The sequence below is a fragment of the Triturus cristatus genome, chromosome 5_1, assembly GCF_964204655.1.
Source record: "Triturus cristatus chromosome 5_1, aTriCri1.1, whole genome shotgun sequence".
In the NCBI taxonomy this organism is placed as follows: Eukaryota; Metazoa; Chordata; class Amphibia; order Caudata; family Salamandridae; genus Triturus; species Triturus cristatus.
The window spans coordinates 653,015,239-653,034,697 of record NC_140587.1 but is presented as its reverse complement, the minus strand read 5'-3'; positions in this window follow the sequence as shown (position 1 = coordinate 653,034,697).

The following is a 19,459-nucleotide window of genomic DNA, read 5'->3' as shown; positions in this document are numbered from 1 at the left end:
AGATCATCCCATGAAGGGACCAGCGCATCAGAGATCATCACATGAAGGGACCAGCGCATCACAGCACTCAGATTAGACGTATGCAAGATCATCCCATGAAGGGACCAGTGCATCACAGCACACAGATTAGAGGTATGCAAGATCATCCCATGAAGGGACCAGTCTAGAGATCATGCCATGAAGGGACCTGTGCATCAGAGATCATCCCACGAAGGGACTGGCACATCAGATATCATCCCACGAAGGGACTGGCACATCAGATATCATCCCACGAAGGGACTGGCACATCAGATATCATCCCACGAAGGGACTGGCACATCAGATATAATCCCACGAAGGGACCAGCACATCAGATATAATCCCACGAAGGGACCAGCACATCAGAGATCATCCCATAAAGGGACCAGTGCACCAGAGATCATCCCATGAAGGGACCAGGGCATCAGAGATCATCCCATGAAGGGACCAGGGCAACACAGCACTCAGATTAGAGGTATGCACGATCATCCCATGAAGGGACCAGTGCATCAAAGATCATCCCATGAAGGGACCAGAGCACCAGAGATCATCCCATGAAGGGACCAGAGCACCAGAGATCATCCCATGAAGGGACCAGTGCAACAGATCATCCCATGACGGGACCAGGGGACAGGAGATCATCCCATGATGGGAACAGGAGACCAGAGATCATCCCATGACAGGACCAGGGGACCAGAGATCATCCCATGATGGGACCAGGGGACCAGAGATCATCCCATGATGGGACCAGGGGACCAGAGATCATCCCATGACGGGACCAGGGGACCAGAGATCATCCCATGACGGGACCAGGGGACCAGAGATCATCCCATGACGGGACCAGGGGACCAGAGATCATCCCAGGAAGGTACAAGCACATCAAAGATTATCCCATGAAGGGACCAATGCACCAGAGATCATCCCATGAAGGGACCAGTGCATCAAAGATCATCCCATGAAGGGACCAGTGCATCACAGCACTCAGATTAGAGGTATGCAAGATCATCCTATGAAGGTACCAGCGCATCAGAGATCATCCCATGAAGGGACCACTGCATTAGATCATCCCATGAAGGGACCAGCGCACAAGACATCATCCCATGAAGGGACCAGCGCATCAGAGATCATCCCATGAAGGGACCAGCGCATCAGAGATCATCCCATGAAGGGACCAGCGCATCAGAGATCATCCCATGAAGGGACCAGTGCATCAATCATCATCCCATGAAGGGACCAGTGCATCAATCATCATCCCATGACGGGACAAGTGCATCAGAGAATTCAGATTAGATGTATGCAAGATCATCCCATGAAGGGACCAGTGCATCAGAGATCATCCCATGAAGGGACCAGTGCAGCAGAGATCATCCCATGAAGGGACCAGTGCAGCAGAGATCATCCCATGAAGGGACCAGCGCATCAGAGATCATCCCATGAAGGGACCAGCGCATCAGAGATCATCCCATGAAGGGACCAGCGCATCAGAGATCATCCCATGAAGGGACCAGCGCATCAAAGATCATCCCACAAAGGGACCAGCGCATCAGAGATCATCCCATGAAGGGACCAGCGCATCAGAGATCATCCCATGAAGGGACCAGCGCATCAGAGATCATCCCATGAAGGGACCAGCGCATCAGAGATCATCCCATGAAGGGACCAGCGCATCAGAGATCATCCCATGAAGGGACCAGTGCATCAGAGAATATCCCATGAAGGGACCAGTGCATCAGAGAACATCCCATGAAGGGACCAGTGCATCAGAGATCATCCCATGAAGGGACTAGTGCATCACAGCACTCAGATTAGAGGTATGCAAGATCATCCCATGAAGGGACCAGTGCATCGGAGATCATCCCATGAAGGGACCAGTGCATCGGAGATCATCCCATGAAGGGACCAGTGCATCGGAGATCATCCCATGAAGGGACCAGAAATCATCCCATTAAGGGACCAGAGATCATCCCATTAAGGGACCAGAGATCATCCCATTAAGGGACCAGTGCATCAAAGATCATCCCATGAAGGGAACCAGTGCATCAGATCAACCCATGAAGGGAACGGAGATCATCCCATGAAGGGACCAGAGATCATCCCATGAAGGGACCAGTGATCATCCCATGAAGGGACCAGAGATCATCCCATGAAGGGACCAGAGATCATCCCATGAAGGGACCAGAGATCATCCCATGAAGGGACCAGAGATCATCCCATGAAGGGACCAGAGATCATCCCATGAAGGGACCAGAGATCATCCCAGGAAGGGACCAGAGCATCATAGCACTCAGATTAGAGGTATGCAAGATCATCCCATGAAGGGACCAGCGCATCAGAGATCATCACATGAAGGGACCAGCGCATCACAGCACTCAGATTAGACGTATGCAAGATCATCCCATGAAGGGACCAGTGCATCACAGCACACAGATTAGAGGTATGCAAGATCATCCCATGAAGGGACCAGTCTAGAGATCATGCCATGAAGGGACCTGTGCATCAGAGATCATCCCATGAAGGGACCTGTGCATCAGAGATCATCCCACGAAGGGACTGGCACATCAGATATCATCCCACGAAGGGACTGGCACATCAGATATCATCCCACGAAGGGACTGGCACATCAGATATCATCCCACGAAGGGACTGGCACATCAGATATAATCCCACGAAGGGACCAGCACATCAGATATAATCCCACGAAGGGACCAGCACATCAGAGATCATCCCATAAAGGGACCAGTGCACCAGAGATCATCCCATGAAGGGACCAGGGCATCAGAGATCATCCCATGAAGGGACCAGGGCAACACAGCACTCAGATTAGAGGTATGCACGATCATCCCATGAAGGGACCAGTGCATCAAAGATCATCCCATGAAGGGACCAGAGCACCAGAGATCATCCCATGAAGGGACCAGAGCACCAGAGATCATCCCATGAAGGGACCAGTGCAACAGATCATCCCATGACGGGACCAGGGGACAGGAGATCATCCCATGATGGGAACAGGAGACCAGAGATCATCCCATGACAGGACCAGGGGACCAGAGATCATCCCATGATGGGACCAGGGGACCAGAGATCATCCCATGATGGGACCAGGGGACCAGAGATCATCCCATGACGGGACCAGGGGACCAGAGATCATCCCATGACGGGACCAGGGGACCAGAGATCATCCCATGACGGGACCAGGGGACCAGAGATCATCCCAGGAAGGTACAAGCACATCAAAGATTATCCCATGAAGGGACCAATGCACCAGAGATCATCCCATGAAGGGACCAGTGCATCAAAGATCATCCCATGAAGGGACCAGTGCATCACAGCACTCAGATTAGAGGTATGCAAGATCATCCTATGAAGGTACCAGCGCATCAGAGATCATCCCATGAAGGGACCACTGCATTAGATCATCCCATGAAGGGACCAGCGCACAAGACATCATCCCATGAAGGGACCAGCGCATCAGAGATCATCCCATGAAGGGACCAGCGCATCAGAGATCATCCCATGAAGGGACCAGCGCATCAGAGATCATCCCATGAAGGGACCAGTGCATCAATCATCATCCCATGAAGGGACCAGTGCATCAATCATCATCCCATGACGGGACAAGTGCATCAGAGAATTCAGATTAGATGTATGCAAGATCATCCCATGAAGGGACCAGTGCATCAGAGATCATCCCATGAAGGGACCAGTGCAGCAGAGATCATCCCATGAAGGGACCAGTGCAGCAGAGATCATCCCATGAAGGGACCAGCGCATCAGAGATCATCCCATGAAGGGACCAGCGCATCAGAGATCATCCCATGAAGGGACCAGCGCATCAGAGATCATCCCATGAAGGGACCAGCGCATCAAAGATCATCCCATGAAGGGACCAGTGCATCAGAGATCATCCCATGAAGGGACCAGTGCATCAGAGATCATCCCATGAAGGAACCATTGCATCAGAGATCATCACATGAAGGGACCAGTGCATCACAGCTACCCAGATTAGAGGTATGCAAGATCATCAAATGAAGGGACCAGTGCATCAGAGATCATCCCACGAAGAGACCAGCGCATCAAAGATCATCCCATGAAGGGACCAGCACATCAAAGATCATCCCATGAAGGGACCAGTGCATCACAGCACTCCGATTAGAGATATGCAAGATCATCCCTTGAAGGGACCAGTGCATCAAAGATCATCCCATGAAGGGACCAGTGCATCAGAGATCATCCCATGAAGGGACCAGCACATCAGAGATCATCCCATGAAGGGACCAGCACATCACAGCACACAGATTAGGGATATGCAAGATCATCCCATGAAGGGACCAGTCTAGAGACCATCCCATGAAGGGAGCAGTGCATCAAAGATCATCCCATGAAGGGACCAGTGCATCAGAGAACTCACATTAGAGGTATGTAAGATCATCTCATGAAGGGACCAGTGCATCACAGCTACTCATATTAGAGGTATGCAAGATCATCCCATGAAGGGACCAGTGCATCACAGCACTCATATTAGAGGTATGCAAGATCATCCCATGAAGGGACCAGTGCATCAGAGATCATCCCATGAAGAGACCAGCGCATCAGAGATCATCCCATGAAGGGACCAGCGCATCAGAGATCATCCCATGAAGGGACCAGTGCAGAGATCATCCATGAAGGGACCAGTGCATCAAAGATCTTACCATGAAGGGACCAGTGCATCACAGCACTCAGATTAGAGGTATGCAAGATCATTCCATGAAGGGACCAGTGCATCAAAGATCATCCCATGAAGGGACCAGTGCATCAGAAATCATCCCATGAAGGGAACAGTGCATCAAAGACCATCCCATGAAGGAACCACTGCATCAGAGACCATCCCATGAAGGGACGAGTGCATCAGAGATCATCCCATGAAGGGACCAGTGCATCAGAGATCATCCCATGAAGGGACCAGTGCATCAGAGATCATCCCATGAAGGGACCAGTGCATCAGAGATCATCCCATGAAGGGACCAGTGCATCAGAGATCATCCCATGAAAGGACCAGTGCATCACAGCAGTGAGATTAGAGGTATGCAAGATCATCCCATGAAGGGACCAGAGATCATCCCACAAAGGGACCAGCGCATCAGAGATCATCCCACAAAGGGACCAGCGCATCAGAAATCATCCCACAAAGGGACCAGCGCATCAGAAATCATCCCATGAAGGGACCAGTGCAACAGAGATCATCCCATGAAGGGACCAGTGCATCACAGCACTCACATTAGAGGTATTCAAGATCATCCCATGAAGGGACCAGTGCAGAGATCCTCCCATGAAGGGACCAGTCCATCAAAGATCATCCCATGAAGGGACCAGCGCATCAGATCATCCCATGAAGGGTTCAGCGCAGAGATCATCCCACGAAGGGACCAGCGCAGAGATCATCCCATGAAGGGACCAGTGCATCAAAGATCATCCCATGAAGGGACCAGTGCATCACAGCACTCAGATTAGAAGTATGAAAGATCATCCCATGAAGGGACCAGGGCATCAAAGATCATCCCATGAAGGGACCAGTGCATCAGAGATCATCCCATGAAGGGAACAGCGCATCAGAGATCATCCCATGAAGGGAACAGTGCAAAGATCATCCCATGAAGGGACCAGTGCATCAGAGATCATCACATGAAGGGACCAGTGCATCACAGCACTCACATTAGAGGTATGCAAGATCATCCCATGAAGGGACCAGGGCATCAAAGATCATCCCATGAAGGGACCACTGCATCAAAGATCATCCCATGAAGGGACCTGTGCATCACAGCACTCAAATTAGAGGTATACACGATCATCCCATGAAGGGACCAGTGCATCAGGGATCATCCCATGAAGGGACCAGTGCATCACAGCACTCAGATTAGATGTATGCAAGATAATCCCACGAAGGGACCAGTGCAGAGATCATCCCATGAAGGGACCAGCGCATCAGATCATCCCATGAAGGGACCAGAGCATCAGAGATCATCCCATGAAGGGACCAGAGCATCAGAGATCATCCCATGAAGGGACCAGAGCATCAGAGATCATCCCAAGAAGGGACCAGAGCATCAGAGATCATCCCAAGAAGGGACCAGTGCATGAAAGATCATCCCATGAAGGGACCAGAGATCATCCCATGAAAGGACCAGTGCAGAGATCATCCCATGAAGGGACCTGTACATCACAGCATTCACATTATAGGTATGCAAGATCACACCATGAAGGGACCAGTGCATCAGAGACCATTCCATGAAGGGACGAGTGCATCAGAGATCATCCCATGAAGGGACCAGTGCATCAGATATCATCCCATGAAGGGAACACTGCATCACAGCACTAAAATTAGAGGCATGCAAGATCATCCCATGAAGGCACCAGTGTATCAAAGATCATCCCATGAAGGGACCAGTGCATCAGAAATCATCCCATGAAGGGACCAGTGCATCACAGCTTCTCAGATTAGAGGTATGCAAGATCATCCCATGAAGGGACCAGCACATCAGAGATCCTCCCACAAAGGGACCAGCACATCAGAGATCATCCCATAAAGGGACCAGCACATCAGAGATCATCCCATAAAGGGATCAGCACATCAGAGATCATCCCATAAAGGGATCAGCACATCAGAGATCATCCCATGAAGGGACCAGCACATCCGAGATCATCCCATGAAGGGACCAGCACATCAGAGATCATCCCATGAAGGGACCAGCACATCAGAGATGATCCCATGAAGGGACCAGCACATCAGAGATCATCCCATGGAGGGACCAGCACATCAAAGCTCATCCCATGAAGGGACCACTGCATCAGAGATCATCCCATGAAGGGGCCACTGCATCAGAGATCATCCCATTAAGGGACCACTGCATCAGAGATCATCCCATGAAGGGACCACTGCATCAAAGCACTCAGATTAGAGGTATGCAAGATCATTCCATGAAGGAACCAGTGCATCAAAGATCATCCCATGAAGGGACCAGTGCATCAGAGATCATCCCATGAAGGGACCAGTGCACCAGAGATAATTCCATGAAGGGACCAGTGCATCAGAGATCATCCCATAAAGGGACCAGTGCATCAGAGATAATCCCATGAAGGGACCAGTGCATTACAGCACTCAGATTAGAGGTATGCAAGATAATCCCATGAAGGGACCGGCACATCAGAGATCATCCCATGAAGGGAACAGCGCATCAGAGATCATCCCATAAAGTGACCAGCGCATCAGAGATCATCCCATGAAGGGACCAGCGCATCAGAGATCATCCCATGAAGGGACCAGCACATCAGAGATCATCCCATGAAGGGACCAGCGCATCAGAGATCATCACATGAAGGGACCAGCGCATCACAGCACTCAGATTAGACGTATGCAAGATCATCCCATGAAGGGACCAGTGCATCACAGCACACAGAATAGAGGTATGCAAGATCATCCCATGAAGGGACCAGTCTAGAGATCATGCCATGAAGGGACCTGTGCATCAGAGATCATCCCATGAAGGGACCTGTGCATCATAGATCATCCCACGAAGGGACTGGCACATCAGATATCATCCCACGAAGGGACTGGCACATCAGATATCATCCCACGAAGGGACTGGCACATCAGATATAATCCCACAAAGGGACCAGCACATCAGATATAATCCCACGAAGGGACCAGCACATCAGAGATCATCCCATAAAGGGACCAGTGCACCAGAGATCATCCCATGAAGGGACCAGGGCATCAGAGATCATCCCATGAAGGGACCAGGGCAACACAGCACTCAGATTAGAGGTATGCACGATCATCCCATGAAGGGACCAGTGCATCAAAGATCATCCCATGAAGGGACCAGAGCACCAGAGATCATCCCATGAAGGGACCAGAGCACCAGAGATCATCCCATGAAGGGACCAGTGCAACAGATCATCCCATGACGGGACCAGGGGACAGGAGATCATCCCATGATGGGAACAGGAGACCAGAGATCATCCCATGACGGGACCAGGGGACCAGAGATCATCCCATGATGGGACCAGGGGACCAGAGATCATCCCATGATGGGACCAGGGGATCAGAGATCATCCCATGACGGGACCAGGGGACCAGAGATCATCCCATGACGGGACCAGGGGACCAGAGATCATCCCAGGAAGGTACAAGCACATCAAAGATTATCCCATGAAGGGACCAATGCACCAGAGATCATCCCATGAAGGGACCAGTGCATCAAAGATCATCCCATGAAGGGACCAGTGCATCACAGCACTCAGATTAGAGGTATGCAAGATCATCCTATGAAGGTACCAGCGCATCAGAGATCATCCCATGAAGGGACCACTGCATTAGATCATCCCATGAAGGGACCAGCGCACAAGACATCATCCCATGAAGGGACCAGCGCATCAGAGATCATCCCATGAAGGGACCAGCGCATCAGAGATCATCCCATGAAGGGACCAGCGCATCAGAGATCATCCCATGAAGGGACCACTGCATCAAAGATCATCCCATGAAGGGACCTGTGCATCACAGCACTCAAATTAGAGGTATGCACGATCATCCCATGAAGGGACCAGTGCATCAGGGATCATCCCATGAAGGGACCAGTGCATCACAGCACTCAGATTAGAGGTATGCAAGATAATCCCACGAAGGGACCAGTGCAGAGATCATCCCATGAAGGGACCAGCGCATCAGATCATCCCATGAAGGGACCAGAGCATCAGAGATCACCCCATGAAGGGACCAGAGCATCAGAGATCATCCCATGAAGGGAACAGCGCATCAGAGATCATCCCATGAAGGGAACAGTGCAAAGATCATCCCATGAAGGGACCAGTGCATCAGAGATCATCACATGAAGGGACCAGTGCATCACAGCACTCACATTAGAGGTATGCAAGATCATCCCATGAAGGGACCAGGGCATCAAAGATCATCCCATGAAGGGACCACTGCATCAAAGATCATCCCATGAAGGGACCTGTGCATCACAGCACTCACATTAGAGGTATTCAAGATCATCCCATGAAGGGACCAGTGCAGAGATCCTCCCATGAAGGGACCAGTCCATCAAAGATCATCCCATGAAGGGACCAGCGCATCAGATCATCCCATGAAGGGTTCAGCGCAGAGATCATCCCACGAAGGGACCAGCGCAGAGATCATCCCATGAAGGGACCAGTGCATCAGAGATCATCCCATGAAGGGACCAGCACATCACAGCACACAGATTAGAGATATGCAAGATCATCCCATGAAGGGACCAGTCTAGAGACCATCCCATGAAGGGAGCAGTGCATCAAAGATCATCCCATGAAGGGACCAGTGCATCAGAGAACTCACATTAGAGGTATGTAAGATCATCTCATGAAGGGACCAGTGCATCACAGCTACTCATATTAGAGGTATGCAAGATCATCCCATGAAGGGACCAGTGCATCACAGCACTCATATTAGAGGTATGCAAGATCATCCCATGAAGGGACCAGTGCATCAGAGATCATCCCATGAAGAGACCAGCGCATCAGAGATCATCCCATGAAGGGACCAGCGCATCAGAGATCATCCCATGAAGGGACCAGTGCAGAGATCATCCATGAAGGGACCAGTGCATCAAAGATCATCCCATGAAGGGACCAGTGCATCAGAGATCATCCCATGAAGGGACCAGCACATCAGAGATCATCCCATGAAGGGACCAGCACATCACAGCACACAGATTAGGGATATGCAAGATCATCCCATGAAGGGACCAGTCTAGAGACCATCCCATGAAGGGAGCAGTGCATCAAAGATCATCCCATGAAGGGACCAGTGCATCAGAGAACTCACATTAGAGGTATGTAAGATCATCTCATGAAGGGACCAGTGCATCACAGCTACTCATATTAGAGGTATGCAAGATCATCCCATGAAGGGACCAGTGCATCACAGCACTCATATTAGAGGTATGCAAGATCATCCCATGAAGGGACCAGTGCATCAGAGATCATCCCATGAAGAGACCAGCGCATCAGAGATCATCCCATGAAGGGACCAGCGCATCAGAGATCATCCCATGAAGGGACCAGCGCATCAGAGATCATCCCATGAAGGGACCAGTGCAGAGATCATCCATGAAGGGACCAGTGCATCAAAGATCTTACCATGAAGGGACCAGTGCATCACAGCACTCAGATTAGAGCTATGCAAGATCATTCCATGAAGGGACCAGTGCATCAAAGATCATCCCATGAAGGGACCAGTGCATCAGAAATCATCCCATGAAGGGAACAGTGCATCAAAGACCACCCCATGAAGGAACCACTGCATCAGAGACCATCCCATGAAGGGACGAGTGCATCAGAGATCATCCCATGAAGGGACCAGTGCATCAGAGATCATCCCATGAAGGGACCAGTGCATCAGAGATCATCCCATGAAGGGACCAGTGCATCAGAGATCATCCCATGAAGGGACCAGTGCATCACAGCAGTGAGATTAGAGGTATGCAAGATCATCCCATGAAGGGACCAGAGATCATCCCACAAAGGGACCAGCGCATCAGAGATCATCCCACAAAGGGACCAGCGCATCAGAAATCATCCCACAAAGGGACCAGCGTATCAGAAATCATCCCACAAAGGAACCAGTGCAACAGAGATCATCCCATGAAGGGACCAGTGCATCACAGCACTCACATTAGAGGTATTCAAGATCATCCCATGAAGGGACCAGTGCAGAGATCCTCCCATGAAGGGACCAGTCCATCAAAGATCATCCCATGAAGGGACCAGCGCATCAGATCATCCCATGAAGGGTTCAGCGCAGAGATCATCCCACGAAGGGACCAGCGCAGAGATCATCCCATGAAGGGACCAGTGCATCAAAGATCATCCCATGAAGGGACCAGTGCATCACAGCACTCAGATTAGAAGTATGAAAGATCATCCCATGAAGGGACCAGGGCATCAAAGATCATCCCATGAAGGGACCAGTGCATCAGAGATCATCCCATGAAGGGAACAGCGCATCAGAGATCATCCCATGAAGGGAACAGTGCAAAGATCATCCCATGAAGGGACCAGTGCATCAGAGATCATCACATGAAGGGACCAGTGCATCACAGCACTCACATTAGAGGTATGCAAGATCATCCCATGAAGGGACCAGGGCATCAAAGATCATCCCATGAAGGGACCACTGCATCAAAGATCATCCCATGAAGGGACCTGTGCATCACAGCACTCAAATTAGAGGTATACACGATCATCCCATGAAGGGACCAGTGCATCAGGGATCATCCCATGAAGGGACCAGTGCATCACAGCACTCAGATTAGATGTATGCAAGATAATCCCACGAAGGGACCAGTGCAGAGATCATCCCATGAAGGGACCAGCGCATCAGATCATCCCATGAAGGGACCAGAGCATCAGAGATCATCCCATGAAGGGACCAGAGCATCAGAGATCATCCCATGAAGGGACCAGAGCATCAGAGATCATCCCAAGAAGGGACCAGAGCATCAGAGATCATCCCAAGAAGGGACCAGTGCATGAAAGATCATCCCATGAAGGGACCAGAGATCATCCCATGAAAGGACCAGTGCAGAGATCATCCCATGAAGGGACCTGTACATCACAGCATTCACATTATAGGTATGCAAGATCACACCATGAAGGGACCAGTGCATCAGAGACCATTCCATGAAGGGACGAGTGCATCAGAGATCATCCCATGAAGGGACCAGTGCATCAGATATCATCCCATGAAGGGAACACTGCATCACAGCACTAAAATTAGAGGCATGCAAGATCATCCCATGAAGGCACCAGTGTATCAAAGATCATCCCATGAAGGGACCAGTGCATCAGAAATCATCCCATGAAGGGACCAGTGCATCACAGCTTCTCAGATTAGAGGTATGCAAGATCATCCCATGAAGGGACCAGCACATCAGAGATCCTCCCACAAAGGGACCAGCACATCAGAGATCATCCCATAAAGGGACCAGCACATCAGAGATCATCCCATAAAGGGATCAGCACATCAGAGATCATCCCATAAAGGGATCAGCACATCAGAGATCATCCCATGAAGGGACCAGCACATCCGAGATCATCCCATGAAGGGACCAGCACATCAGAGATCATCCCATGAAGGGACCAGCACATCAGAGATGATCCCATGAAGGGACCAGCACATCAGAGATCATCCCATGGAGGGACCAGCACATCAAAGCTCATCCCATGAAGGGACCACTGCATCAGAGATCATCCCATGAAGGGGCCACTGCATCAGAGATCATCCCATTAAGGGACCACTGCATCAGAGATCATCCCATGAAGGGACCACTGCATCAAAGCACTCAGATTAGAGGTATGCAAGATCATTCCATGAAGGAACCAGTGCATCAAAGATCATCCCATGAAGGGACCAGTGCATCAGAGATCATCCCATGAAGGGACCAGTGCACCAGAGATAATTCCATGAAGGGACCAGTGCATCAGAGATCATCCCATAAAGGGACCAGTGCATCAGAGATAATCCCATGAAGGGACCAGTGCATTACAGCACTCAGATTAGAGGTATGCAAGATAATCCCATGAAGGGACCGGCACATCAGAGATCATCCCATGAAGGGACCAGCGCATCAGAGATCATCCCATAAAGTGACCAGCGCATCAGAGATCATCCCATGAAGGGACCAGCGCATCAGAGATCATCCCATGAAGGGACCAGCACATCAGAGATCATCCCATGAAGGGACCAGCGCATCAGAGATCATCACATGAAGGGACCAGCGCATCACAGCACTCAGATTAGACGTATGCAAGATCATCCCATGAAGGGACCAGTGCATCACAGCACACAGAATAGAGGTATGCAAGATCATCCCATGAAGGGACCAGTCTAGAGATCATGCCATGAAGGGACCTGTGCATCAGAGATCATCCCATGAAGGGACCTGTGCATCATAGATCATCCCACGAAGGGACTGGCACATCAGATATCATCCCACGAAGGGACTGGCACATCAGATATCATCCCACGAAGGGACTGGCACATCAGATATAATCCCACAAAGGGACCAGCACATCAGATATAATCCCACGAAGGGACCAGCACATCAGAGATCATCCCATAAAGGGACCAGTGCACCAGAGATCATCCCATGAAGGGACCAGGGCATCAGAGATCATCCCATAAAGGGACCAGTGCACCAGAGATCATCCCATGAAGGGACCAGGGCATCAGAGATCATCCCATGAAGGGACCAGGGCAACACAGCACTCAGATTAGAGGTATGCAAGATAATCCCATGAAGGGACCGGCACATCAGAGATCATCCCATGAAGGGACCAGCGCATCAGAGATCATCCCATAAAGTGACCAGCGCATCAGAGATCATCCCATGAAGGGACCAGCGCATCAGAGATCATCCCATGAAGGGACCAGCACATCAGAGATCATCCCATGAAGGGACCAGCGCATCAGAGATCATCACATGAAGGGACCAGCGCATCACAGCACTCAGATTAGACGTATGCAAGATCATCCCATGAAGGGACCAGTGCATCACAGCACACAGAATAGAGGTATGCAAGATCATCCCATGAAGGGACCAGTCTAGAGATCATGCCATGAAGGGACCTGTGCATCAGAGATCATCCCATGAAGGGACCTGTGCATCATAGATCATCCCACGAAGGGACTGGCACATCAGATATCATCCCACGAAGGGACTGGCACATCAGATATCATCCCACGAAGGGACTGGCACATCAGATATAATCCCACAAAGGGACCAGCACATCAGATATAATCCCACGAAGGGACCAGCACATCAGAGATCATCCCATAAAGGGACCAGTGCACCAGAGATCATCCCATGAAGGGACCAGGGCATCAGAGATCATCCCATAAAGGGACCAGTGCACCAGAGATCATCCCATGAAGGGACCAGGGCATCAGAGATCATCCCATGAAGGGACCAGGGCAACACAGCACTCAGATTAGAGGTATGCACGATCATCCCATGAAGGGACCAGTGCATCAAAGATCATCCCATGAAGGGACCAGAGCACCAGAGATCATCCCATGAAGGGACCAGAGCACCAGAGATCATCCCATGAAGGGACCAGTGCAACAGATCATCCCATGACGGGACCAGGGGACAGGAGATCATCCCATGATGGGAACAGGAGACCAGAGATCATCCCATGACGGGACCAGGGGACCAGAGATCATCCCATGATGGGACCAGGGGACCAGAGATCATCCCATGATGGGACCAGGGGATCAGAGATCATCCCATGACGGGACCAGGGGACCAGAGATCATCCCATGACGGGACCAGGGGACCAGAGATCATCCCAGGAAGGTACAAGCACATCAAAGATTATCCCATGAAGGGACCAATGCACCAGAGATCATCCCATGAAGGGACCAGTGCATCAAAGATCATCCCATGAAGGGACCAGTGCATCACAGCACTCAGATTAGAGGTATGCAAGATCATCCTATGAAGGTACCAGCGCATCAGAGATCATCCCATGAAGGGACCACTGCATTAGATCATCCCATGAAGGGACCAGCGCACAAGACATCATCCCATGAAGGGACCAGCGCATCAGAGATCATCCCATGAAGGGACCAGCGCATCAGAGATCATCCCATGAAGGGACCAGCGCATCAGAGATCATCCCATGAAGGGACCACTGCATCAAAGATCATCCCATGAAGGGACCTGTGCATCACAGCACTCAAATTAGAGGTATGCACGATCATCCCATGAAGGGACCAGTGCATCAGGGATCATCCCATGAAGGGACCAGTGCATCACAGCACTCAGATTAGAGGTATGCAAGATAATCCCACGAAGGGACCAGTGCAGAGATCATCCCATGAAGGGACCAGCGCATCAGATCATCCCATGAAGGGACCAGAGCATCAGAGATCACCCCATGAAGGGACCAGAGCATCAGAGATCATCCCATGAAGGGAACAGCGCATCAGAGATCATCCCATGAAGGGAACAGTGCAAAGATCATCCCATGAAGGGACCAGTGCATCAGAGATCATCACATGAAGGGACCAGTGCATCACAGCACTCACATTAGAGGTATGCAAGATCATCCCATGAAGGGACCAGGGCATCAAAGATCATCCCATGAAGGGACCACTGCATCAAAGATCATCCCATGAAGGGACCTGTGCATCACAGCACTCACATTAGAGGTATTCAAGATCATCCCATGAAGGGACCAGTGCAGAGATCCTCCCCTGAAGGGACCAGTCCATCAAAGATCATCCCATGAAGGGACCAGCGCATCAGATCATCCCATGAAGGGTTCAGCGCAGAGATCATCCCACGAAGGGACCAGCGCAGAGATCATCCCATGAAGGGACCAGTGCATCAGAGATCATCCCATGAAGGGACCAGCACATCACAGCACACAGATTAGAGATATGCAAGATCATCCCATGAAGGGACCAGTCTAGAGACCATCCCATGAAGGGAGCAGTGCATCAAAGATCATCCCATGAAGGGACCAGTGCATCAGAGAACTCACATTAGAGGTATGTAAGATCATCTCATGAAGGGACCAGTGCATCACAGCTACTCATATTAGAGGTATGCAAGATCATCCCATGAAGGGACCAGTGCATCACAGCACTCATATTAGAGGTATGCAAGATCATCCCATGAAGGGACCAGTGCATCAGAGATCATCCCATGAAGAGACCAGCGCATCAGAGATCATCCCATGAAGGGACCAGCGCATCAGAGATCATCCCATGAAGGGACCAGCGCATCAGAGATCATCCCATGAAGGGACCAGTGCAGAGATCATCCATGAAGGGACCAGTGCATCAAAGATCATCCCATGAAGGGACCAGTGCATCAGAGATCATCCCATGAAGGGACCAGCACATCAGAGATCATCCCATGAAGGGACCAGCACATCACAGCACACAGATTAGGGATATGCAAGATCATCCCATGAAGGGACCAGTCTAGAGACCATCCCATGAAGGGAGCAGTGCATCAAAGATCATCCCATGAAGGGACCAGTGCATCAGAGAACTCACATTAGAGGTATGTAAGATCATCTCATGAAGGGACCAGTGCATCACAGCTACTCATATTAGAGGTATGCAAGATCATCCCATGAAGGGACCAGTGCATCACAGCACTCATATTAGAGGTATGCAAGATCATCCCATGAAGGGACCAGTGCATCAGAGATCATCCCATGAAGAGACCAGCGCATCAGAGATCATCCCATGAAGGGACCAGCGCATCAGAGATCATCCCATGAAGGGACCAGCGCATCAGAGATCATCCCATGAAGGGACCAGTGCAGAGATCATCCATGAAGGGACCAGTGCATCAAAGATCTTACCATGAAGGGACCAGTGCATCACAGCACTCAGATTAGAGCTATGCAAGATCATTCCATGAAGGGACCAGTGCATCAAAGATCATCCCATGAAGGGACCAGTGCATCAGAAATCATCCCATGAAGGGAACAGTGCATCAAAGACCACCCCATGAAGGAACCACTGCATCAGAGACCATCCCATGAAGGGACGAGTGCATCAGAGATCATCCCATGAAGGGACCAGTGCATCAGAGATCATCCCATGAAGGGACCAGTGCATCAGAGATCATCCCATGAAGGGACCAGTGCATCAGAGATCATCCCATGAAGGGACCAGTGCATCACAGCAGTGAGATTAGAGGTATGCAAGATCATCCCATGAAGGGACCAGAGATCATCCCACAAAGGGACCAGCGCATCAGAGATCATCCCACAAAGGGACCAGCGCATCAGAAATCATCCCACAAAGGGACCAGCGTATCAGAAATCATCCCACAAAGGAACCAGTGCAACAGAGATCATCCCATGAAGGGACCAGTGCATCACAGCACTCACATTAGAGGTATTCAAGATCATCCCATGAAGGGACCAGTGCAGAGATCCTCCCATGAAGGGACCAGTCCATCAAAGATCATCCCATGAAGGGACCAGCGCATCAGATCATCCCATGAAGGGTTCAGCGCAGAGATCATCCCACGAAGGGACCAGCGCAGAGATCATCCCATGAAGGGACCAGTGCATCAAAGATCATCCCATGAAGGGACCAGTGCATCACAGCACTCAGATTAGAAGTATGAAAGATCATCCCATGAAGGGACCAGGGCATCAAAGATCATCCCATGAAGGGACCAGTGCATCAGAGATCATCCCATGAAGGGAACAGCGCATCAGAGATCATCCCATGAAGGGAACAGTGCAAAGATCATCCCATGAAGGGACCAGTGCATCAGAGATCATCACATGAAGGGACCAGTGCATCACAGCACTCACATTAGAGGTATGCAAGATCATCCCATGAAGGGACCAGGGAATCAAAGATCATCCCATGAAGGGACCACTGCATCAAAGATCATCCCATGAAGGGACCTGTGCATCACAGCACTCAAATTAGAGGTATGCACGATCATCCCATGAAGGGACCAGTGCATCAGGGATCATCCCATGAAGGGACCAGTGCATCACAGCACTCAGATTAGAGGTATGCAAGATAATCCCACGAAGGGACCAGTGCAGAGATCATCCCATGAAGGGACCAGCGCATCAGATCATCCCATGAAGGGACCAGAGCATCAGAGATCACCCCATGAAGGGACCAGAGCATCAGAGATCATCCCATGAAGGGACCAGAGCATCAGAGATCATCCCAAGAAGGGACCAGAGCATCAGAGATCATCCCAAGAAGGGACCAGTGCATGAAAGATCATCCCATGAAGGGACCAGAGATCATCCCATGAAAGGACCAGTGCAGAGATCATCCCATGAAGGGACCTGTACATCACAGCATTCACATTATAGGTATGCAAGATCACACCATGAAGGGACCAGTGCATCAGAGACCATTCCATGAAGGGACGAGTGCATCAGAGATCATCCCATGAAGGGACCAGTGCATCAGATATCATCCCATGAAGGGAACACTGCATCACAGCACTAAAATTAGAGGCATGCAAGATCATCCCATGAAGGCACCAGTGTATCAAAGATCATCCCATGAAGGGACCAGTGCATCAGAAATCATCCCATGAAGGGACCAGTGCATCACAGCTTCTCAGATTAGAGGTATGCAAGATCATCCCATGAAGGGACCAGCACATCAGAGATCCTCCCACAAAGGGACCAGCACATCAGAGATCATCCCATAAAGGGACCAGCACATCAGAGATCATCCCATAAAGGGATCAACACATCAGAGATCATCCCATAAAGGGATCAGCACATCAGAGATCATCCCATGAAGGGACCAGCACATCCGAGATCATCCCATGAAGGGACCAGCACATCAGAGATCATCCCATGAAGGGACCAGCACATCAGAGATCATCCCATGAAGGGACCAGCACATCAGAGATCATCCCATGGAGGGACCAGCACATCAAAGCTCATCCCATGAAGGGACCACTGCATCAGCGATCATCCCATGAAGGGGCCACTGCATCAGAGATCATCCCATTAAGGGACCACTGCATCAGAGATCATCCCATGAAGGGACCACTGCATCAAAGCACTCAGATTAGAGGTATGCAAGATCATTCCATGAAGGAACCAGTGCATCAAAGATCATCCCATGAAGGGACCAGTGCATCAGAGATCATCCCATGAAGGGACCAGTGCACCAGAGATAATTCCATGAAGGGACCAGTGCATCAGAGATCATCCCATGAAGGGACCAGTGCATCAGAGATCATCCCATGAAGGGACCAGTGCATTACAGCACTCAGATTAGAGGTATGAAAGATAATCCCATGAAGGGACCAGCACATCAGAGATCATCCCATGAAGGGACCAGCGCATCAGAGATCATCCCATAAAGTGACCAGCGCATCAGAGATCATCCCATGAAGGGACCAGCGCATCAGAGATCATCCCATGAAGGGACCAGCGCATCAGAGATCATCCCATGAAGGAACCAGCGCATCAGAGATCATCCCATGAAGGGACCAGAGCATCAGAGATCATCCCATGAAGGGACCAGAGCATCAGAGATCATCCCATGAATGGACCAGAGCATCAGAGATCATCCCATGAAGGGACCAGAGCATCAGAAAATCATCCCATGACGGGACCAGCGCATCAAAAAATCATCCCATGACGGGACCAGCGCATCAAAGATCATCCCATGAAGGGACCAGCGCATCAAAGATCATCCCATGAAGGGACCAGCGCATCAAAGATCATCCCATGAAGGGACCAGCGCATCAAAGATCATCCCATGAAGGGACCAGCGCATCAAAAATCATCCCATGACGGGACCAGCGCAACAAAAATCATCCCATGAAGGGACCAGTGCATCACAGCACTCAGATTAGAGGTATGCAAGATCATCCCATGAAGGGACCAG